This window comes from Phascolarctos cinereus, unplaced genomic scaffold (genome assembly GCF_003287225.1).
Source record: "Phascolarctos cinereus isolate Bilbo 61053 unplaced genomic scaffold, phaCin_HiC Scaffold_43;HRSCAF=565, whole genome shotgun sequence".
In the NCBI taxonomy this organism is placed as follows: domain Eukaryota; kingdom Metazoa; phylum Chordata; class Mammalia; order Diprotodontia; family Phascolarctidae; genus Phascolarctos; species Phascolarctos cinereus.
In genome coordinates, this window is record NW_027555780.1 from 71519 (window position 1) to 95973 (window position 24455).

The window sequence follows — 24455 nt, forward strand, 5'->3', positions numbered from 1 at the left end:
GGCTGGTAGGGGAGATGGAGTCGTGGGCCTGAGGCATCAGAGTTCGGGCGGGTACCTGGGACTGGCACTGCGGTGACACGGCTGACCCCCAGGAGCAGGCAAGGAACAACAGAAGGTTCTGAGCATGCCCATCCACCCTGATGGCCCATGCTTCCAAGGATCTCTCGCTCTACCTTTCCCTCCCAGCCCTGACAGTCCATGTCCTATATTCTGACGCCCCTCCCAGCTCAGACTTTCCAAGTTCTCTCCCTCCCAGTTTGGGCCACTTGTGAGTCTGAGGGGCCCAGAATTGGCCGAGGGGCAGATGGGCAGCCAGGGTTCAGTGGGAATTGTTCAGAAACTCTTCTAATTATAGTCAAGAGTGTGGATCAAATGGGGCCCATCTCAGCTGCGTCATCTAAACTTGGAAATGTTTGTGCCCTGCTGGGAAGAGTAATAATACCAATATCAATGATATAACAATAATAGCTCTAGTCCTTATGTCTCTCTAAGGTTTGCAAAGCACTTTGTAAAGGTTGTCTTTTATCCTCTCAACATTGGGAGGTAAGTGTTGTTATTATCCCCATTTTCAGATGGGGAAAACAAGTCAGGCAGCAGCTAAGTGAGTTGCCCAGGGCCACATGCAGCCAGTAGGTGTCTGAGGCAGTACTGGAACTGGAGTCTTCTTGACTTATAGCCCAGCACTCTTCATCTGGCTGCAGATACCTACTCTCTGTGTGACCCTGGCCAAGTCACTGAAGTGTTGTTGGCCTCAGTTTGCTCATCTGTAAAACGAGCTACAGAAAGCAATGTCTAACTGCTTTCAGTATCTCTGCCAAGAAAACCCAAATGGGATCATGGAGAGTCAGACATGACTGAAAACAACGTATTATTTTAGGGTGATGATGGAGTGCTTCGTGCATTTGTGAGAAACAACTATTCCCATTTTAGGATGAGAAAAATGAGGCCTGATTCTCATCACCACCTCAAGGTCCAGAAGTGGAGCTGGAGCTTGGACCTGTGTGCCTTCTGACCCAGAATCAGGGTTCTCAGTATGAGAAGAGCTAGTGTTGCCATCACCTCTCATCTGAGCTAAAAAATGCCTATGTTAAAGAAAGTTTACAGCGTAAGAAAGAGGGCAGCTAATCTTAACTCCAACTCCATCTGGCCTTGCAGCCCTTGTCTCGGCATTTATTTCCCTTGGGAGGTTATTTTCACTTTCCAAAATAAATTCAGACAGGGGCAGCTAGGTGGTTCAGTGAAAGAGCACCGGTCCTGGAGACAGAAGACCTGAGTTCAAATCCAGTCTTAGACCAGACACTTGACCAGACCCAGCTCTGCTGGCTTGCATGGGTTCATTTGTATGATCTGGCAACTGAAAAATTTCTTTCTTTCCCTTTTTTATTTAGTTATTGTGAGAAATCACTCAGGGGAGGGATTCACTCCAGAATTAGGTAGACTGCATTTTCACCGTATATGTCCCAGGTTCTGCCAGAAGTCAAACAGAGGAAGGAAGACTATGGTCTTAATTAGCTTTGAAGGATCAAAAATGACAAGCAACTGTACCAATAGATGACCTCATTTTCACTCCATAACTGGGAAGATCTGTAGCGTTAACTGTGTGAAGTTAGGCAAATACCCTTTTGACAAAATATATTCAGTTTTTGAAGACCCTCCAACTCTGCCTGTCTGCATGCTGAGGACCCTTCTAGTGTGGCCAGTGTATGTAGTCAGAGGTCCCCTTGAAGCAGTGATGTTCTGGGTTCCAATGTCCCTTTCAGCTCTGGAATTCTGTCATGATAATATGATCTGCTCAATCTCTGATGTTTTCTGTTCCAGGGTCACGTCTAGCTCTGACATTCCACAAAATTTGCTGCTTATTTAACAAATATCCTTCATAGCTACGACCAGCCATTTTCTTGGATATATTTCCTCCCAGTTTTGTACTTGTCAGCGGGTACATTTACACTTTGCCTGGTGCTGGTGGCTGGGCATGGTTGCTTGCTCATTTCTTTGATTATCCTCTGACATGGCTATCCCTCTCTCATCCATGAAAGAAGAGCATGGTCATTGATCTCCCCAGCTTCTCAGGGCATGGGTGACCTGGGAGACAGTGTTTTGCTGACCACAATCCTCCACCAGCTACCTCCTATATTTATTGAGGGGGCTGAATCTCAGGGGTACAAGGTATGCACAAAGAGATGGATAGACTGCCATGGACACTTGTCCAGTTCCACTTCTTCCTCTATGCCTGTGTGGCACCTGCAATGGTTTCAGTCAGATAAGCCACCTGGAGCCCAAAAGAATACTGAGGTACTCTTGCCTGGGGTGCTTTTGGGGGCTTGGTAGGTAAAACAAACCCAGTAGGGCCCGTGGTGGGGTGGGCAGTTAGCCGAACCAGGATGGGCAGACCTGAGGGCGGCTCCTGGGGTCTCGGCGGGGCCGCTGTGGAGGGGGCTGGAACTGCCTCGCCAGGTGGCCAAAGGCTCAGACCTCACAAAGGCCATGGCTGACTTCACAGACCATCAGCTCTGCTCCGCCCATGGTTGCCTGAGTATCTCTGGTGGCCCAGAGTTCAAATCTGGCAGTTTGTGAGATTGCAGGAGAGCAGATTCAGGGGCCACACTACACCTGCCTCAAGACCTCGAAGTTAACTCTGATATAGTTTAATGGTCCCCAAGTGGTAGTTATCTGACCATCGTTTTCACCCCTTCAGGTTTGGAGGGAAGCCGGTCGGCTGGAGCGGGGAACACCTCTGATCGTGAAGAAGCTGTAGACAGCCCCAGGGGCTTCACTGCAGGCTTTCAAGTCAGATCACTGGCTAGAAAGATGAACTTCTTGCTTGGGAGTTGCCTTGAGGGAAAGCATTGGACTCGCAAGTTGCTTTTTGTGTGTTGGTTATGTTTTCCTCCTGGAATGGGTGATTCAGGGGGAGTCAGCATGGAGGAGTAGCTCAGAATGGACTTGGAAGGTTTTGTGAGTGGCAGGGCTAAAGGAGAACTCAGGGGTCTTCTGGTCCAACCTGTTCGTTTATGAGAAAGTGTAAAGGAGGAGAAGGGGAGGTCAGGGACATGGCCAAGGGTACAGAGCAAGTAAGTACCTGAAGCAGGCCTGAGCCCAGGTTTCTCTTGCTGGACACCCTAGTTGGCTTATATGTTGACAACTCTCCTTTGACATCCACCCTTCACAGGCAGAAGATCCCTCAGGAAGCACTGCAAGAAGCAGCTTCCTGCCTAATGTGGGATTTCTGTAGGTTGCCCACAGAGTTACCAGGGTGGGTCAGAGCAAATATCACCCCTTTCCTGAATGGGATTTTTTCCCTTTCTAAAATGGGAGGGGAGGGAGTGGATGGTCTCCAGTGGCTTCACTCCCAGCCCTACTTGAATGTATTCCTGGAAGTTGGATGTAAAAGCTTAGGCAAAGTCCCTCTTTCCTGCCCTCAGAAAACACCCAGTCTACTGTGGGAAGAGAGGAGTGTCTTCGATATGGGAATTGTTAGAGGTTGGGCAAAGGAGGAAAAGCTAGGTGACAGGGGGATCTGGAACAAGTTGCTGCCCTTGGGCTTTCAAAGACGGGAAAGAGGTTGGAAGGTGATCACATAGCAAAGGTATCAATTTCGGACAGAAGAAAGGAGCAATGTGGGTTAAATGAGGGTCCTGGCGGAGACAGGGTGAGCACAGGAACCTGCACAACACCTTGACCAAAGCTCATGTGGCCTTTCTTTTATCAGCTTTAGCAGGTCTATCAGATTTTACTCAGGAAAATGGGTTCTGACTAGCTTATTGAGATCATTCTCAAGGACAGCTGTAAGATCATCTCCAAGATGCTAAACGTCTGAAGGGGACAAGATGGGGCAAGTAACTAAATCAAATTGCCTGTAGAAATGATGCCACAAACACAGGAGTTCAGGAGTCCTGGAATGCTTTATGAAAAGGCTCAGTGGCTGGTCCCACACCAGTGACAATGAGAGAAAAGAAAGCAGAGCTAAAAGAAATGTGGTTTACAATACCAACTCCTCCAAGCGAAACTGTTCTGCTTTCTTACTCATGATTGAAAAGGGGATGTGTTTTGAAGAAAGGGCTAAGGATCTCTCTCCCTCTCTGTCTCTGTCTCCATCCCAGTCTCTCTCACACACACCCACACACAGACACACACGCACACACACACACACACACAAACAGGGACAGGGCACACTCCCCCTGAATGGAATCGTTTCATATGGAATTTAGACTGAGAGAAGTCATTTGCAATTGGGAGGTGAAGAAAGGGTGCTCTATACTGTTGTGCCCAACCGTTCACTTACTTTCTAAGGAGAGAGGTGGGATACCATAGGCAAAACAGCTTTGGAATATAAACTCATTTGGCAAATCTCATGGAAAAAGTGGGTGAAAAATAAGGGCTTTCTTGTGGATGGGTATTCATATACTCTCAATGTTGACACATATGTGTACTCACCTATTCTGTATACTCATATATATTTATACTGATATTTTCTATCTAGATTCTCGTATGCGAATACTCCAGTATTATCCAAGTCTCTTCATACAGTAATAGTCATATATCCTTTCTTTAGATCCATACACACACATATGTACTCCTCTGTTCACTATTCACATATGTCAACAATCATAAATTGTGAAGATACATTCCCATTGATGTACTTCTCTATCTCTCAGTATTACGTCTGTTTATTCATACATCCTTCTCCATGTATTGACATAGAAGTGTGCATGTATTCTCTATTTTCACATAAATAAGGACTCACTTATTCTTTCTCTTTCTATATATATGAGTCCTCTTTCTCTCTCCATGTCTATATGCTGTTATAGGAATCATCATATTCTTTCTCAACATATAGGAGTCCACATCTTCTCCCACAGGAAATGGTGGGGTACTTGTTAATGTATAAAGACAAAAAGTGCTCACACTTCAATGAAGAAAAAAATAGATAAATATCATTTAGTTGTTTTTTCAGTCATTTGTGACACTTTGTGGTGCATTTTGAGGCTTTCCTGGCAGAGATTCTGGAGTGGCTTGCCATCTCCCCCTGCCGCTCATTTTACAGAAAAGAAAACTGAGGCAAAGAGGGTGAAGTACTTGGCCAGGGGCACATAGCCCAGGGTGACATCTGGAACTGCATTTTCATTCAGATCTTGCTGAGCCCACACCAGACACTATCCACTGAACCACCTAGATAATATATGTGTACCCATGTCAGAGGCTCTACCAGAAGTCCTTCATATGAATATAGAAAGAATACATAAGTATTTCTCAGTATGAATATGGAAAGAGAATATGGGAGTTCTTCAATATTATGAATATAATGAAAACATATAGAAAGACTTGAGGGTATGAATACACAAACAAATAGGTTTTTCTCCGGGGTACAAGGGATGAACAAGGAGATGTATAGACTGTGCCATGGACACTTGTCCAGTTCTGCTCCTTCCTCTATACCTGTGTGGCACCTGCAATGGTTTCAGTAAGGTAAGCCACCTGGAGGACAAGAGAATAGTAGGTTCTCTTGTCTGGGGTTCTGTTAGGGGTGGGGCGGGTAAAAGGAACCCAGTAGGGCCCGTGGCCGAGTGGGGGAAGGGGGGGTTTAAAAGAACCAAGGGATGGGCAGACCGAGAGGGCCGCTCCTGGAGTCTTAGCGGGGGCCTGTGGGAAGCGGGTGGAGCTGACGTTACCGACCATGAACTGTATTCCGGCCACGGTTGCCTGAGTATCTCTGGTGGCCCAGAGTTCAAATCTGTCGCGGTGTGAGATTGCAGGAGAACACTTGAACGCCCTCCGAGGGTCGGGGGACGTGAGGGGCCACACTGCACTTGCCTGCAGACCTCGAAGTTAACTCTGATATAGTTTATTTGTCCCCAAGTGGTATTTATCTGATCATCGTTTTCACCCCTTTAGGTTGGCAGGGGAGCCAGTCGGCTGCAGTGGGAACACCTCTGATGGGGAGGAAGCTGCAGACAGCCCCAGGGGCTTCACTGCAGGCTGTCAAGTCAGATCACTGGCTAGCAGGACGAACTTCTTGCTTCGGAGTTGCCTTGAGGGAAAGCATTGGACTCGCAAGTTGCTTTTTGTTTGCTGCTTCTGTTTTTCTCCTGGAAGGGGTAACTGAGGGGGGAGGTCAGCATGGAAGAGTAGCTCAGAATGGACTTGGAAGGTTTTGTGAGTGGCAGGGCTAAAGGAGAACTCAGGCGTCTTCTGGTCCAACCTCTTCATTTTTCAGAAAGTGTAAATGAGGACAAGAGGAGGTCTGGGACATGGCCAAGGGTTGAGAGCCAGTAAGTACCTGAAGCAGTCCCTGAGCCCAGGGTGCTCTTGCTTGACACACTAGTTGGCTTATATTTTGACATCTCTCTCCTTTGACATCCAAGTTTCATAGGGGGAAGATCGCTCACAAAGCACTGCCAAGAAACAGCTTCCTGCCTAATGTGGGATTTGTGTAGGTTGCCCAGAGAGTTACCAGGGTGGGTCAGAGCAAATATCACCCCTTTCCTGAATGGGGTTCTTCCCTTTCTGAAATGGGAGGGGAGGGAGTGGATGATCTTCAGTGGCTTCACTCCTAGACCTACTAGAATGTATTCCTGGAAGTTGGATGTGGAAGCGTAGGCAAAGTCCCTCTTTTCCTGCCCTCAGAAAACACCCAGTCTAGTGTGGGGGGAGAAGAGTCTCTGCGATATGGTGAACTTGTTAGAGGTTGGGCATAAGGACCATAATTGTAAAGGAATACTCCTGGGTCACAGGTTGATCTTCTCCCAGAACACACACACAGGGGATACAGCAATAAATACAGAAACAATGACCACTTACAAAGCCTAAACATCAGCAGGCACTGACTTGGGCCTACTACCAAGCTAATACAAAGGAAGAGTCTTCCAAAATGTGTTTTTCTTTTCACTGCCATGCCACTGAAATAACCAGAGAACCATTTTATAGAGGGGAATGGGGGTTAGGTTAGGTCAGGTGAGGTGGGGTAGAGTAGGGTGGGGTGGGAAGATGAGAAAATTCCACTGGAAGAACAACAAGTGGAAACTATCAAGAGAATGAATGGGGAGGGAGGAAGGGAGGGAGGGTGGGAAGGACTGGGGGTGGTGAATGTGAAGGAAGGAGGCCTATTAGTACTAGATCTTCAATTCTATGTAAAATTTTAAAAAGCAGTAATATTCCAAACAATCTGATGTTGGCTAAGAAGTTTTGGGGACTGTTACGTGGCCATACCCCTTCTAGGACTGTATCCCAAAGAGATCATATGAATGGGAAACGGACCCAAGTGTACAAAAATATTTATAGCAGTTTTTTTTATGGTGGCCAATTATTGGAAATGGAGGGGATACCCATCCGTTGGGGAATGGCTGAAGAAGTGGTGGTGCATAAATGTCATTTAATGCTATTGTGCTATGAGAAATAATGAACAGGGGGACTTCAGAAAAACACACACACACACTTATAAGTACATATATATGTATACATATATATGTATCTATATAGATACATATATAAAAATACATATATGTTTGTATATGTATAAAGTAATGCTGAGTGAAGTGAGCACAACCAGGAGAACATTGTACACAGTAACAGTCACATTATGAGATGACAAGTCACTTTGAGACACTTACCTCTTCTTAGCAATGCAAGGATCTAAGATAACTCCAAAAGACTCAGGATGGAAAATGCTGTCCACATGCAGAAAAAGAACTATGGAGTCTGAATGCATATTGAAGCACATTACTTGCTTTCTGTCTCTCTCTCTCTCTCTCTCTCTCTCTCTCTCTCTCTCTCTCTCTCTCTCTCTCTCTCTCTCTCTCTCTCTCTGTGTCTCTCGTGGTTTCTCCCCTAACTTCTAATTCTTCTTTACAACATGACTGATGTGAAAATAGGGTTAATATAAATGTATATGTTGAACCTATATGAATTTACATGCCGTGTTGATATGAGGGGAGGGGAGAGATAGGGAGATCATTCACAGAACTGAATATTGAAAACTACAAGTTAATTAATTAATTAAGAAAAAAGAAGGTAGATGGAATCGATGGTGTGGTTGGGAAATATGTTTTATCTAATCATGTCCTTGCTTTTCCTTTTTATGGCAAGTTTCTGTAACCAAAGCAAGTGGTCAGTAAAAGAGCTGAGCACAATGCAAGGATGTGAAAGTTTTCTGTCTTCCATCTCAATGTGAGGAGGCCTCAAGGCGAGGGGGGTCTCGGGCTTTCCCCTCGGTGGGGAAAAAGAGGGCCATGTTTGCCCCTTGACTGGGGGTGGGGGACGACAGGGTGCTGAGCCGTGGTCACCCGACCATGGTGCCTTTAGTTGCTCGGGGTTTTCAAATTCAAGGCGGTCGACTCCACCGGGAAGCGGGCGCAGTTATTTGTCTAAGGTCCCCTCCCGGAGGTTGACCAGCAAGCCCGAATAAATGCAAGGCTCAAATCTACAATGTCACACTGAATGTTCTATTGTGCTCTCAACAGCGCCACAGGGATGGAATCGGGGTGCAGGGCAGTGATAGTTTTTGAGAAACCAGAAAAGAAAAAAAAATAGATGTAAGATTCACTCACAACACCAGTTTACAAGGTGAGGTTTGATTCATTTTGAAGGAAGAACTACTTCTTATACAACAAAAAAGACAACCATAGAAGATAATGTAACTAATCTGCTTATTGGAAGTAAGATTCAAGCCCAGGGCTACCTACTTTTCAGATATTGCAGTAGGAAATAGTACTTTTGAAAAGGAAAAAAAAGCTGAAAAAATATTTCTGGACAAGGAATGCTGCTTCTCAAAATTGAGACTCCCCTTTTAAACTATTTATGGGTTTAAATCCGCAAATATTTTCTTGGGGTTTTTTTTGGTCTGTGTATGACAGGTGACTTTTTTCTTTTTTTACTAAGATTTGCTTTCAAAATGGGCTCTTCCTTCATGTAATGCATCCCTGATAAATCACTCAGAATTGAACATCTGTTTATAGTATATAATGGACTTGACCTTGGCCAGTTTGAAACAAGCAGCGACAGGCTGAGTGCATTGATATAATTGCTTGAGCAAGAGTGAGGAGTTATAAATGCTACGGATGTACTTAGATCTTGGGCAAATAGCAAACAATGAACTTCCTTTCTCTGCATAGTTGTGAAAACAGGAATAACCAATTTCATCCACATCATAGAAAGGAAGGCATGAGGTGCTCTACTTTTTGCATCCACACCGTGCTAGAGTAATCAAAAAATTCATGTGGCCATTTTTGTTTCTCTACTATGAAGGCCAAACATTTAATCATTTAAAAGTTGGCTCTCAGTTCCCCTACTTGAAGTGATGTGTCCCTGAATCCATCCCCTTCTGTTGAACCTCTTCTAGACATTTATACATTCTACCTATCAGCATGTTGGCATAAGTCTTATCCTTCTAATTAGGATGTAAGCTCCTCACATATAGGGATGTCTGGTTCCATCTTTAGAGTCTCCTTGGCCATCTTGATTTGATGATTGTACTCTGGTTCTCCTCCCCTTCCCTCACCCACAGGAACCCTGGACTCCACCCCTGGGATGCTGGGGTCTCATATGTGAGCTTTAGCCTTATTTTGCCTGGAACCAGGTCTCTATGCCACTTCCAAGCCATCTCCACATCATACCACCCCCACACATACCCCACTTTCCCACCTCCTCTTTATGTGTTTTTTGCCTTCCTCCATCACAATGTAAACTCAAGGGAACGGACTGTCTTGCTTGTATTTCCATCCCCACACCCTGACCACAGTGTTTGACACATGTTGTTCAGTCTTTTTTTTTCCAGTCATGTCCTATTCTTCATGACCCTACTTGTGGTTTTCTTTCAAAGATACTGATAGCAAGTGCTTAATAAATGCTTGATTTATCACTTTTCAACACAGTGCCTGCAATATAGTAGATGCCTTTCCCAATACCCCTTAATACTAGTGACTTCTCCCCTGAGATTCTCTTCCATCTACCCTGTATCTATCTTGTATGTACATAGTTGTTTACATGTTATCTCTCTATTAGAATGTCGTGCTCCTTTATTGACACGGGCTGAGCTTTTGCCTTTCATCATGTCCCCAGCACTAATTGCCTGGCACATAGTGAGCACATTTGACTTAATGACAGTAAATGTGTTTTGAATTAAAGTTTTTTCAAACAGAAGGATATGGAGGGAAAAGTCAGGCCAGGATGGGTTTGATGGTGATGGAAATGAATCAAAGAAGACAAAACTAGAATGGCGGGCATTGATGACAGACTACCAACTTCACAACTTTGTCGTGATTTGGCATATGGATACTGAAGGTGAAATATTTTTCCTTTTAGAGTAAACAAACCTTGTTTCTGCACATTAATAGATGTTCATTTTCTTGAAAGAATAAATGATATCTACTTGGAATAATTACAGCCATGCCAAGATTTTTTTAAGTTATTTTAATTTTACAGAATATAATTTCCTTCTGCACAGAAATCAAATTTTTATGAATAAGGGAGTCAACTGGTAGTGGACCACTATACTGTTAAGGGATACATGTTGGATGTCTCTAGTCCATGGTACCATCAACATCCTCACAGTATTGAAGAAACTCTTACATATGCCAAGAGGTTCATTTCCTACCAGGTAGCTCCTTTTCCTACTTGCTAAAAGCAGAGCTTCTGATAAATGCCTGATTTACCTTCCTAATAACTTTGGCTTTGAAAAGGTAGAGGAAACAGCTCAGAGAGTGTTGATCTGTGTCTGCTTCTGACTCAGAACCAGGAAGAGTTGGATAATAAAGCAGAAATGACAGAAAACATAACCATCATCTTAAAGAGTTTTTCATGGATAGGGATGATGACTAGACCTGTGATTTCATTGGACTAGGGAACTTCCAGGGAAAGAAAGCATTGCTACCAATTTAGATTGGCACCTTCTCTGAAATGGAGTGTCTTAGAGAGTTGTCTAGAGCAGTGTCAAACTCAAACCAAAAGGAATCCCTCAGGGTTGCAGATTGACTTAGAAAACTTCAAATTAACATTATCTATGCTGTATTGCACCTTTGTTTATTTTGTTAAGCATTTCCTAATTACATTTTAATCCAGTTCAGGAGACACTCAAGTGTTTTGCTGTAGCTTGGACCCAGTACCAGCCCTGGATTAAAATGTCATTAGAAGACGTTTAACAAAATAAACAAATATACAACACAGTTAATATTACATTCTAAAACTAAGTTCATATGCATCTGTATTGGGCAGTTAGGTGGCACAGTGGTTAGAGCACCAGGCCTGCAGTCACGAAGACTCATCATCCTGGGTTCAAACCTGGCCTCAGACACTTGACCCTGGGCAAGTCACTTAGCCCTGTTTACCTCAGTTCCCTCAATTATAAAGTGAGCTGGAGAAGGAAATGGCAAACCACTCTAATATTGTTGCCAAGAAAATCCCAAATGGGGTCTTGAAGAGTTGGATATGACTGAAAATGACAGAAAAACAACAAAAAGGGATCCTTCTAAATGGGTTAATGCCCTCATTTCTGATTGCATTTGACACCACTGGTCTGGAACACTGAAATTTTAGGTCATGCAGCCAGTAGGCATCAAAGACTACACGTGAATCTAACTCTTCCTGATAGGCTCTCTATCATCCTTACCATACTAGGTATGTAAATAATGCATTTCAAAAAGTTAAAAAAGACAAATAGGATCCCATCAATGAGACTCTAAAAGCAAAGCGGGCTCAAGAGGGCAAGAGAACCTTTTTTTTTCTGGCAATTGGGGTTAAGTGACTTGCCCAGGATCATATAGCTAGGAAATGTCACATATTTGATCTGAGGCCAAATTTGAACTCAGGTCCTCCTCACTTCAGGGCCGGTGCTCTATCCACTGTGCCCCCCAGCTGCCCTAAGAGGGCAAGAGAATTGCATGATACAATCACATAATATTTTAATAAAGAATGACTAAAAACTAAATTAGCTATCATTTTGTTAGGAGAAAAATATCTCCTTTTTGAGTTCATGTGGTACATACCTACTGCCGAAATAGTTTGACCACAACAGCAGCTATGATGGAGGTAAAAGTTATGGCAGTTTTATTATGCTTAAGCACAGGTTTAGGAGATACAAAAATAATCCTGAACTCCAAATGAAGTTTCTGAAAAACTTTGATAGAGAAAATTACAACAGATAAAGAACTAAATTTTATTGTGTATTGTAATCTCATGTATTCTTGTAGGCTATAAAATGTTCATTGTTTTTTTTTTTTAAAGACAGATTCATCCTATGATTCTTTCAATAGCATACAAATTGAATAAACTTAGTTAAACAGAATCATACTCTCATACACCTAAAGAAATGAACCTAGTTCAAACAGACTCTATAGGTAAACTGAGGTCACAGATCGAACTGCATTTAGAAGATCCACAGTGGGCTGATACAGAGAGGAGACCTACAGTATACCTACTAAGTCAGAGTCAGATGAACTTTCCTCAAGCCAAATTATTTGGGAAGGTTTGATTCCCATTTTGGCTCCTTATCTGAGGAATGCTTGAGACCTTAAGTACATTTTCACATCCCATGGGACAGGTTTCACCCACCTCAATAACCTCCTAACTGGGAGAAATGTCCCTGACCTCCCCTTTGCATTCACATGCATTCTCCAAGGTCTGATATCTTTACTCCACCAAGCTATCCTTCAAGGATGTCTGGTTTGCTGTCCAAAAGTCTGGGCCATTATCTTGCACCTGCACTCAATGAGCACTTCTTGGTCTCCTGAGAGAAGAAGGGGGTCATTGCTAGCCCCCATTACCAAAATTCCTTGAGGCAGGAGAGCTAGATTTTTAAACTGAAATCATCACAGCCCAGCAGAACTCTGAATTAAGCTCAAAGGCAAAGAACCATGACAGTTACAGGACGAAACCAATTACTTGTAAACAGGATCAATAAGAAAATGAAATGGATCAAATTTTAATCTTCTCACCTCATACCAGTCTCTTTCCCTGAAAAGCTCCTCACAGATTGAAAACCTGGCCTTTTTTCTGGGCTCAAATGCAATTTCCTGTGAGATTGCCCACACCAGAGGAATTCTTTCTATAATACTCTTTATCAGTGCTTTGCATAGTGTCTTGCACAGAGCAGTACTGAATTGTTCTTCTAGTCCATGAGTTTTTAACCAAGGGTCCATGTAACTTTTTTTAGAAAACTTGATAAGTGCATTTCTATATAATTGGTTTCCTTTAAATTTTAGGTATTTTATTATATGCATTTGAAAACATTCTGAAAAAGGGGTCCATTGGTTTTACCAGCCTGCCAAAGGGGTACATGAAAAAGTTAAGAACCCCTGCTCTCAACAGATATATCAAATGTTGTCCAATCCTTCCACGAGATCCATTAAATATTCACTTCTCCTTAGAATTTATTTCAGTATAATTCAATTGAATAAGTACTGAGTGTTTGACATCATCCTAGGTGCTAGGGAGACAGTCCTTCCCAAAATGACTATTTCCCTAACAGGAAAACAAACAGGTAAGTTTACAAATGTACAAATACAAAGGAATTATAAATCATATGTAGAGTAAGATAAAGTAATTTCAGTGGAAGTAGAGGAGGGGAAGAGAACACAGCAACTGAAAGATTAGGAAAAGCCTCTTAGAAATAACATGAGCTGTGCTTTGCATTAGGGTAGGCCTCAAGATACTTACTAGCTTGCGACCCTGATTAGTCACTTAAGCATATATCCTTCAGTTCTTCATCTGTAAAGTGAGCTAGAGTAGGAAATGGTGAAACCATTCCAGCATCTTTGCCAAGAAAATCCCAAATGGCGTCCCAAAGAGTCAGACACAACTGGAACAACTGAAAATCATGGTAGATTCTACAAGGAAGAGGTGAAGAGGGAGGGCATGGTAGGCATGGAGGATAGCCTATTCAAAAGCATGAAGATAACAGATGGAATATCATATACAGAGAACACAAAGTAAGCTAGTTTGGCTGAAACGTAAGAGTGCATGATGGGGCAGCTAGGTGGCACAGTAGATAGGACTCAGGCCTTAGAGTCTGGAAGACTCGAGTTCAAATTTGACCTCAGACACTTGACACTTACTAGATGTGTGACCTGGGCAAGTCACTTAACCCTGATTGCCTCACCAAAAAGCAAATCATCATCATCATCATCATCATGATAGAGGGCGTAAGGAAGGGAAGTAAGTGTGCAATCTGTCTGGAAAGACAGATTGGAACCCTAATGATGACCACTAAAAGCTTCTGAATTCTGAACTTCTTAAAAGTCCTAAGTGAGGCTTTATCTTCCTCTACATACCTCCCCCAGGTCGTCTTAGATGTTGACACCATTTGCATCATATCTGATTCTACCAAGCTTGGTGCTTAGAGAGGGAACAGGGCCTAGAACCTTGTTGGTCTCAGCTTCCTGCCCATGCTGGTGCTTTGGGCTATGTCCCATTCCTTTTCTCTCCCTCTCTCACCAACATAAACCCACAAGTCACGACAGCCTCTGCATGGGATCTGCTAGGGACTTTGCTGTTTATCACCAGATGTAGAAAGTTCCTTTTTGACATCTGTGTCATATCTGTATAACTTCCATTGACTTTCACATAACAATCAGAGTTCTGGGTTTTTTAACTAGAGAAACACCTGGATCACAATCTTTTATTGGCATCCAGAGAGCCGGATGTGCCTGCTACTGAGCACAGCACAGGTGGGCTTCTAGCCAAGCTGTCCCTGCTGCTTGGAGTGCACCAGGGCGTTCACTTATGATGATACTCTAGAAGATCACACAGCATTGATTCCTCCTCTATCTGATATGTGCCATAAGGTCCTGTGGAAAAAGGCACTCACTGCAAATTGGAAGTACCAGCAGCTTTTCAAGGTTGAGGAAGGAGAAGTTAATCTGTATTCTCCTACCATAACCCCTCAACTTCCAGTGACCATGGCAACAAGGTGCCAGTGGTGAAAGTCAAGACTAGAGGCATGATCATGAATTTTCATATTACAAAACAGACACAAGAAGGCAGCAGGCAGGGCTGAGAGATGTTGGGTAAGTTCCTCATAAAGTCCTCTCCATAGATGAAACCAAGTACCATCACGCAGCAGAGGCAGTTTGCAAAGTAAGGTGACCAAATGGAGAGATTAGAAAAAAGCGAGTTGACTACTTCAGACCAGTCCATTCCAATAGCACATCCCTTTTCTTTTCCCAAGGAAAGGCTCAGAGGTTGGTTTATTTAACCATGTTCTACTTCCTTACCTGGTTCAGACATCAGCAGCATGCATTCTGGAAGTAGGGATAGAGACAGAACCCCATCTTAAAAAAAGGAGCCTTTTCGGACCAAGAACCCTGTGAAAATCCAACTTGGGTTTGATTGTCTACTCCTACAAAGGTACTCAGAAGCTATAACCAATAGAGCTTGTGTGGGTGCAGACAACCAGAACTGCAGAGAACTCACCAGTCTTCAAGCCACCCAAAATGGACACTTTAGGGATGGATGGGAGGACATAACTTCCTTGAGTCCATAACCTCAAACTGAGGGATGAGGAACATATTGAGTCCTACGGGCTTCTAACTCCTACAGGCTTTTCACGTGGGCAAAATTGCTCTTCCTAATGACTGGCTCTTGTTTAGAGAGAATCACAGACACACATTTCCTGTTTCCCATTCACCTTGATTTGATATAGAAAAGAAGTTGCCCATTCACAGCTCTGTGGGGAATATATCTAGGGATCCGGTGATTGCCTCTTTAAATATTTGTGGCAAAGCTTGAATCTTTCTAATGCAGGGAGATCTATTCTGTAAGGACCCAAATTGGCCTGAATACCTTGACAAAGTATAGTCTACCACAACCAACTACTCACCCACAGAACTAGATTGCGGGAGTAAGGCAAATAATTAAATCTAAATAATTTTTTTTTGCATATTTATCCAAGATTTTTAAAAAGTCTTAAGTGAAATAAGTAAAAACAATAATTTAATTTCAGTAATGTTTAATTAAAATGCAGATTAGTTACTTATAGAATATAACGAATAGTCTACAAGCAAGTGTGTTTTTTTAAAGGGGTGGAATTTATCTCAACTAGTAAAAAATTATTCAAAGCAATATTAAATATGTTGATAATATAAAGGTCAAACCACAGATTATAATGTGCTATTGTAAGTAGTAGGTGGAGGCAATGTCATTTATTAGAAAGATTTGGAAAATTTGACTTTCAAATATAAGACTTAAAAGAAGCATAGAGAAGAAGGTAAAAGGAAAGAGAAACCATAAGGGATTCAATAAGTTCAAACTGTTTACATTCCTTCATGGGACAATGATACTTTTAACTCCTAAAACTTTCTCCTTATTAAGGCAGTTAGAAGGAGTATAGATAGACAGTTGGGCACAGGTGTGAGTCGAATATGATGGGATGATTAAAAAAACAAAATTCAGGATGAGAAAGAGGAACTCACTGAGAAAAGAGGAAAGTGAAAAGTAGAATGGGGTAAATTATCTCACGTAAAAGAGCTTTTACAGAAGAGAGAAAGATGAGGAGCATGTGAACCTTACTCTCACCAGAACTGGCTCAAAGAGGGAATAACACACGATCACCTGAGTATAGAAATCTAGGAAAGTAGGAGCAGAAGAGAATAAGGAGGGGTGGGCTGAAGAGAATGATAGAAGGGAGGTCTGACTGGGGGAGGTAAAAGTCAGAAGCAAAAACACTTTTCAGAATGGACAGAGTAAAAGAAGAGAGAAAGTAAGATAAATAACGTGGAAATAGGATTAGAAGGAAATACATAACAATCATACGTGAAAAAAATTACAGAAAGTTCCTCTGATCAAGAGGAATATATTTATTAGATATTATATACATTACATATAAGAAATATTATGTATTTCTTAAATATATAGAGAACTGAGTCAAATTTATAAAAATAAGAGCCATTCCTAAATTGATAAATGGTCAAAGGACAGAACAGGTAGTTTTCAGATGAAGTAATCAAAGTTATCTATAAGTCATATGCAAACATGCTCTAAAACACTACTGATTAGAGAAATACAAATTAAAACAACTCTAAGTTGCCACCTGATACCTATCAGATTGGCTGATGTGACAGAAAAGAAAAAAGATGTTGGAGAGTGTGTGAAAATTGAGATACTAATGCACTTTTGGTGAAGTTATATACTGATTCAATCATTCTGTAGAGCAATCTGGAACTATACCCAAAGGACTATAAAACCACGCATACACTTTTAACTGAGCAATACCACTCTTAGGTCTATATCCCAGAGAGATAAAAAAGGAAAAGGACATATATGTACCAAAATATTTATAACAGTTCTTTTAGTGTTGGCAAAGAATTCAAAATTGAGGGGATGTCCACAATTGGGGAACGGCTGAACAAGTTAGTTGTATATGATTGTAATAGAATACTATGGTGGTGCTATATGAAATGATGATGAAGATGCTCTCAGAAAAACCTGTTAAGACTTACACGAACAGATGTAAAGTGAAATGAGGAAAACATTGCATACATTAACAGCAATATTGTATGATAATCAACTGTGAGTGACTTGGAATCAGTCAAAAGGCTGCACCCAAGAACCTAGAAGGCACATCAGGTTTCCCCACCTCTGACTCAGGTATTACCAGCAATATAATGATCCAAGACATCTGAAGGACTTATGATGAAAAATGCTATCCATCTCTAGAGAAAAATCTGATGGGACTCTGAATATAGATTGAAGCATACTTTTTCTCTTTTTGGGAGTTTTTTTTGGGGTCTATTTTCTTTCACAACATGACTAATATGGAAATGTTTTGCATGACTCCATATGTATAACCTGTATCAAATGGCTTGCCTTCCATTGAGGAGGGGAGGAGAGGGAAGCAGGGAGAAAGAGAATTTGGAATTCAAAAAAAATTAAATGAATATTAAAAAATGTTTTTTATATGTAATGGGCGGGGGTAATACAATGTTAAGTTAAAGAAAAGATCTGGAGTCAGAATTGTAAGTTCACATCCTGTGAGCTTCTTGAAAGTAGGGACTGTCTTTGGCCTTTCTTTGTGTCTCCAAGCACAGTCCTTGGCACCACAGTAGGAGTTTTATTGTTGTTCAGTTGTGTCGGACTCTTCGTGACTCCATTTGGGGGTTTCTTGGCAAACATACTGGAGTGGTTTGCCTTCTCTAGCTCATTTTACAGATAAAGGAACTGAGGTAAAAAGTGTTATGACTTGCCCAGGGTCACACAGCTAGTATGCAAGACCGGATTTGGACTAGTAGGAGCTTCATAAATACTTTTTGACTACCATCATGGCTCTGCCAATTCCTACCTGTACAATGATCTCTCTGGACTTCCATTTCCTCATTCACAGTCAAGGAGGTTGAATTAAATGATTTCCAATATCCTTTCTATCTCTAAATGCAGTGACCTTAATCTGTTTTCAATGGTTTAAACTAATTAACATGTATTTTAAAGTATAAACAAGGTCACTGCCAAAAATAGCATATGAATCAATGTTTTCCTATTATAAAAATTCAAGTGCTCAAATATGTACATGATTTCATGTGTTCAATCTTCACAGGTACTTTATATACTCTCCATTTTTTAATCTTTTTTCCAATTTTGAAGATTGCTTGGCTTCACGTCAGTTTTAAGAAGTCAAAACACCCACCTGCTGGGGAAAAGAAAATTATTCCAATCTAGATGAGAAACTTTCTGAAATCTAGCACCTCATCTTTTCCATCTTATTTTTCCTTCATTTTTTTCTAAAATAAAAAGGTTTAATTTTAACTCCAAAACAAATTTTAAGAAGAGACGGATGAAATTAAAGCAATTAGAAAAAGGAAAAAATTAACTTTGGCAGAAAAAGAAAAAGGATTTTTTTTTCTTGTTACTCATCGCTTCAACTGATTTTTTAAAGAGTTCTTAAAGTTGTTTACTGCCTGAACATTCTTTCTTCTGACCACAACTTAACCCCAAAACAGAGTGTTTGTGGACAAGTAGCTAAAAAATATCCAACTTGAAGCCAATGCAATATTTTATATTCAGTTCTAATTGAAATAACTCCATGATGGAAATAGAACAGAATGGTGTCAACAACAGCTGCAATGTCAGTGCATCATTTATTTAGTCAAGGACAAAAGAGTGAGCAAGCCGTCTTCATTCATCTTTTCCTCAGCTGGTTTAGACTGGGATAGGAGAGAAAACACAAATGCAGCGAGCGAAGTCTGACCTTAAGCCATAACCCCAATTCCCCCTAAGAATTCAAAGAGCCAATAAGAAGGATATCCCCTACTCTAAGATGCACCACAAGGTCACTGAGAAGTTACTGACCAGCCATGGAGTGGGAATTTCTATCATCCTGGACCAAGCAAATGTAGACTTTTCCCTTTCCTTCTGAGTGGTGCTACTTAAGGATTCCGTTCAAATTCATACATGGCATTTTTCCATTTAAAAAATCTCCAACACATATAGCTATAGAAGTCCTCTTGCAGGAATTGCCACAAACTTTCTGAAGACAAATAGCATTGGGCTCTTCCAATAGTGTAAATGGCCAAGTTCTATCTATTCCCAAATCTAAAAGTCTGTCTTCCGATTGGAAAGGAAGCCTTTCCTTATCCTCCTTAATTCTACTCCCTTTACAATTTATCCTTCATATACCATTATTCCTTCCACATTGTGATTTTCCCCATTGCAATTTTGATATATTATGGGTTGGCATAAGAAATTAAATGGGAATTTGGGGGAAGTTTTGCAGAAGTCATAGGCTACACATGAAGGCCACCAGATGACACAGAGCCTATGACCAAATACTTAACCCAAATTTTACAATATGGTACAGTAAACACCCCATAAAAGAAAAAGAAAAAAATTCAGACCTTCTCTGATGTGAAGGGAGAACCAAAAGATTTAATGTGGATTTTCCAGATGGCAGAGGTGCCCCTAACCCCTCTACAGGGAAGGGATAACTGTAGCTTGTGTGAACATACAATTGTTTGCATGTTTTCTCTGCCTTTAGATTGTGAGCTCCTTGAGAGCAGGGACTATCTTTTGCCTTTCTCTGTATCCCCAGTGCTTAGCACAGTGCCTAAAATACAGTAGACACCTAATCAATGTTGACTGACTCTAGGTTTTAGATAAGTATGTGTTAGAGAAACTCAAGGAGTATGTTGAAAGACAGCACGTGTAGTGGAAAAGATGATGAGTTTTGAAATCAAGGGGTCCAAGTTTTAGTCCTGGCTCAAAGGTCACCTATTAGTTGTGTGACTATGGGTTAAGTCACTTCACCAGAGCCTTCAGAATGGAAATAAAAATACTTGCATTACCCTCCGTCACAGGACTGGGAAGGGGAAAGCACTTTGTAGAACTTTAAGATGCTATAGAAATATTGAGTAAAGAGGTGTATATGGAGCATTCTGGCTGCTGGTACGAGAGCATACAGAGAATACTAGGTCACAGAAGCATCCATTTGGAGCTAAAGGGACCGTAGAGGTCGTCTAATCCAACCACCTCATTGTACAAATGTATAAAATGCGGTATAGTAAAGTTAAGTGCTCAAGGTCACAAAGCAAGTGGCAGCACTAGAGTGCCAACCACAGATCATGGATTCCAAGCTGGAAGAGACCTTAAAAAGGTCATCAAGACCAGCCCCCTCATTTTACAGGTGAGGAAACTGAGGCTAGCTGAAGTTGGGTGATTTGCCCAAGATCATAGTTAATATTAATAAACGACTAAGGTAGAATTGGAACTCAGGTTCTCTGACTCCAAACTCCGTGTCTTCACTATTGTACCACACTGCCTCCCACACACAAAAGCCCTCAGAAAGGACACCTACCTACTACCCCTTCTGTCTTCTGCCATTATATGCCATTTTCTTCCTTGAAGGCTGATCTCTCTAAGGCTCACCTCAATATACCATATCTGATGCTTTGTCTTTTTGTTTTTCAAGGTCATCTCCAGGAAAAAAAATATATGGGTTCTAACGCAGCTAGGCCAGGGTGGGGAACCCTCGGCCTGGAGGCTACATGTGGCCCTCTAGGTCCTCAAGTATGGCCCTTTTGGATTCAGTCAAAGGGACATACTTGAGGAGCTGGTGGGCCACATGTGGCCTTCACGCCACAGGTTCCGCATCCCTGAGCTAGGCTATCAACAGTGTAGAGCACAACCCATACTGTCCAACTTTTATCCATCTCCAGTCCAGAAAAACAATGTCTTTTCAACTTAATAAAAATGATAATTTATTTCTGCTTCTTTTGGTGAGGCCATCGGGATTAAGTGACTTGCCCAGGGTCACACAGATAATAAATATCATGTGTCTGAGGCTGGATTTGAACTCAGGTCCTCCTGACTCCAAGGCCAGAGCTCTATCCACTGTGCCACCTAGCTGACCCCAAAATGATCATTTTTAAAAATAAATTTTGTTGCTATGTTTGTTATATGTATTACCTACATTTCCCAACATAATCCTCCCTACTTCCTCTCCCAGAGAGTCATCATTTGTAAGGATAGCAATAGGGCCTGTGATTTCATTGATATAGGGGACTCCTGGATGAGGAAATTCCCTTTGCTGATGCAGCTTGGCATCCCCTCTGCAATCTCCAGTCCTTGAGACAATTCCCTAAAACGCTGAGAAGTCCAAAGACTTTCCCAGGGTCACACAGCCAGGTTACGTTAAAGGCTGGGCATGAAAGAAAAAGGAGGGGAATAAAGAGAGGGCAGAAAAACAAAAAGGGTGAGGAGGAATGAGAAAAAGAAGAGAAGAAAGATAAACGTTAACGACTACCATGTGGTAGTGACAGGGCAAGTTTCTTAAGATCACAGATTTTTTCAATTTGCTTTCAGTCTCTAGACCATTTCATAAAGTGGCTACTGCACTCAGTTTAATAGTATTTACCTGCATTGATATATCTGGTTTAAAAGCATGGTTAACTTCTCAAATGCTTTCATAGCATTTTGGAAACAAACGTCTTTTTCCTCGTTCCTAGACTGAATCATAACCAAAAGGTTAATTAGATTTATATCATACAGTTTTTCTTCATTGAGAAGGGTCTTGGTGAAGGGAAGATGGAGGGATTAATGATCAATAAAAATGTAAAAAGAAAAAAAAAAGCTAAGCAAGATATGACTAAAAGTACTATATTTTCACTTAAAGGAATGATGCCAGAATGCTAATTGATAACACTATTGATTAGTTAAGCCAAGAACAACATATGGCAACAGAAGACTCGCGTTCATTTCCTCAGCACATGCTGTCATAGTCTACATACTCTGTCTTAACTTGTATAATTTTCTTAGAGTGACAGCATTTTAACATTGGAAGGGACCTTTGAAAACATTTCCAGAAGATTTAGTTAAAATGCTAGCAACGCTCTGAGTTGTTTTAAAGAAAAATGGCAAAGGTTTTCAAAGATTGTTGTAACTGCTCACTAATATTTTGGCCATATAGAGGATGAGGCCAGAGAATTACCTGAACCATTGGTGTGGACAAACTCTTTAAAAGGCAACGAATCATCAAAGAGTCCTATCTAACACTGATCAGATAACATTAAACCTTCCATATTTAACCTTTCTTGATCACCCAAGCTGCAACTCCAACTTCCCTTTCTAAAAAATATATTTTTTTTTATGTTGGATCTATTTTGTGTATACTTATTTGTGTATCTGTTGTCACCTCTGCTAGAATGTAAGCTCCTTGAGGATAGTATGTGTTTTGCTTTTGCCTTTTTATCTTCACCCCTGAAACAATGTCTGAAGCATGAAGTGACTAATAATACTTGTTGCTTAATTGATTCTGAAAGGGCCTACAGAAATTGCAGTTATTCACACTGCAAACAGAACATGAAATTCCCATGTCAGTAATTTTTTTACAAAGATTTTACAAAGATTCAAAAATTCAAATCATCCTTTCTTATTAAAGTAGTTAGTATGACTGCAGTGTTAATGAGGACATGGGGAAGAGTTCACTTGTATGGCTCTGGTTAGCTTCATTCTACAGCTTTCCTAGAAATGGACAACACTGGTCAGAATGTAGACTAGTTGATTATGTATATGTATCACAGTAAGTTTACTACTCCTCCCCCTCAAACTCAAGTAACTATTCAACACACATGCAATTGAGTACAGAAAACTAGGCATTACAAAATTACAAAACTGGTCATTATCCAGTCACTGCAACCCATTGTTTTAGTATGTTGACCATGACTATGTCAACCTCTACTAAAGTCCTACTGGAGTGTTTCATCATGATATGGAGGTGACCTTGGGCTCTCAAAGGCCATATCAGTGGAACACAATTTTGTATATCCTATCATGTGGGACAGGCTTACAGTGTTGGCCTTGTGAGAGAATGCGCTCTTATCCACCAACAGCCACCTTGGTGTAGAGAAGCTCAGCACTAGATTAGCCAGAAAGTGATGGGTTAGTTGGCTGAGACAGCCCATAAATAATTAGAAAGGATTGTGAGTAGCATCAACAAAGGGAAATGTTGATTTTAATGAATTCATCAAAGTGTCGAAGTCAATATTACCTCAAACTTTTTCTTCAATTCTTCAGTAAAGTTTTCCAAGGTAGCGAGATGATAGCAGACTCTCCTAGGCTGTCTGGTATAACCTGTGAGGCTAAGTATTTCTTAGAATAAGTTGAAAGATACTGTAAAAATTTGCATCAAAAACAAATATTTGCTGAACATCTACTATGTGCCTATTGCATAATATACTCCCTAAATACAAATTGTGACTGATTAATTCAGTGACCAAATAAGATTCCAGAGCACCGAACATGAGGTGTACTACCCACCTCCTGGCAGAGAGTTGATGGATGCAAGGTGCAGAATGGCCATAGTTTTGGACATGTCCTATTTTTTGGATTGATTATGTATATTTTTATAAAGGTTTTTTTCAATGTTAGAGGTGGAAGAGAGAAAAAAATAATTTTGTTGATTATAAAATTAAATGAAAAACAAGAGTCATGGAACATGGACTAATCTGAAGCATGTTGGCATTTGTTGTTCAGTCACTTCAGACCTTTTGTAACCCCATTTGTGGTTTTCTTGGCAAAGATATTGGAGTAATTTGTAATTTCCTTTTCCAGCTCATTTTACAGATGAGCAAACTGAGGCAAACAGGGTTAAATGACTTGCCCAGGATCACACAGCCAGTAAGTGTCCGAGGCCGGATTTGAATGCAGATCTTCACCTAGCATTACTTGTTACTCTTTGCTTGGATGCTCGTTCTTCTGAAACAATCCCTTTTCCAAAGTCATCTCAGCAACTGCCTAGCAACCAGACCATGTTCTGGAGGTTCTTCTGCTCTGACACCACAGCCTTTCTTGATTGATGACTGCCTCTCTGAGGGTACTATTTCAGCAAAATCTCAGCCATGATTCGTTTCACTCCCTCCTCTCCAACCACCCCCCTCCACAGCCTTCTTGTTAACCACCTCACTGTCCCATCTCCTACTCTTTCATTTCAAACTCCTCCTCAAAGGGAAACTGACAGAAGGGAGGACAGATTGGGAAAGGTGGTG

General features: G+C 41.3%; 1 pseudogene; it reads left to right on the plus strand.

The window, feature by feature from the left end:
• The first annotated feature begins 2381 nt into the window (after positions 1-2381).
• LOC144456495 (putative monooxygenase p33MONOX pseudogene) lies at positions 2382-15585 on the plus strand (annotated as a pseudogene).
• The last annotated feature ends 8870 nt before the right edge of the window (positions 15586-24455 follow it).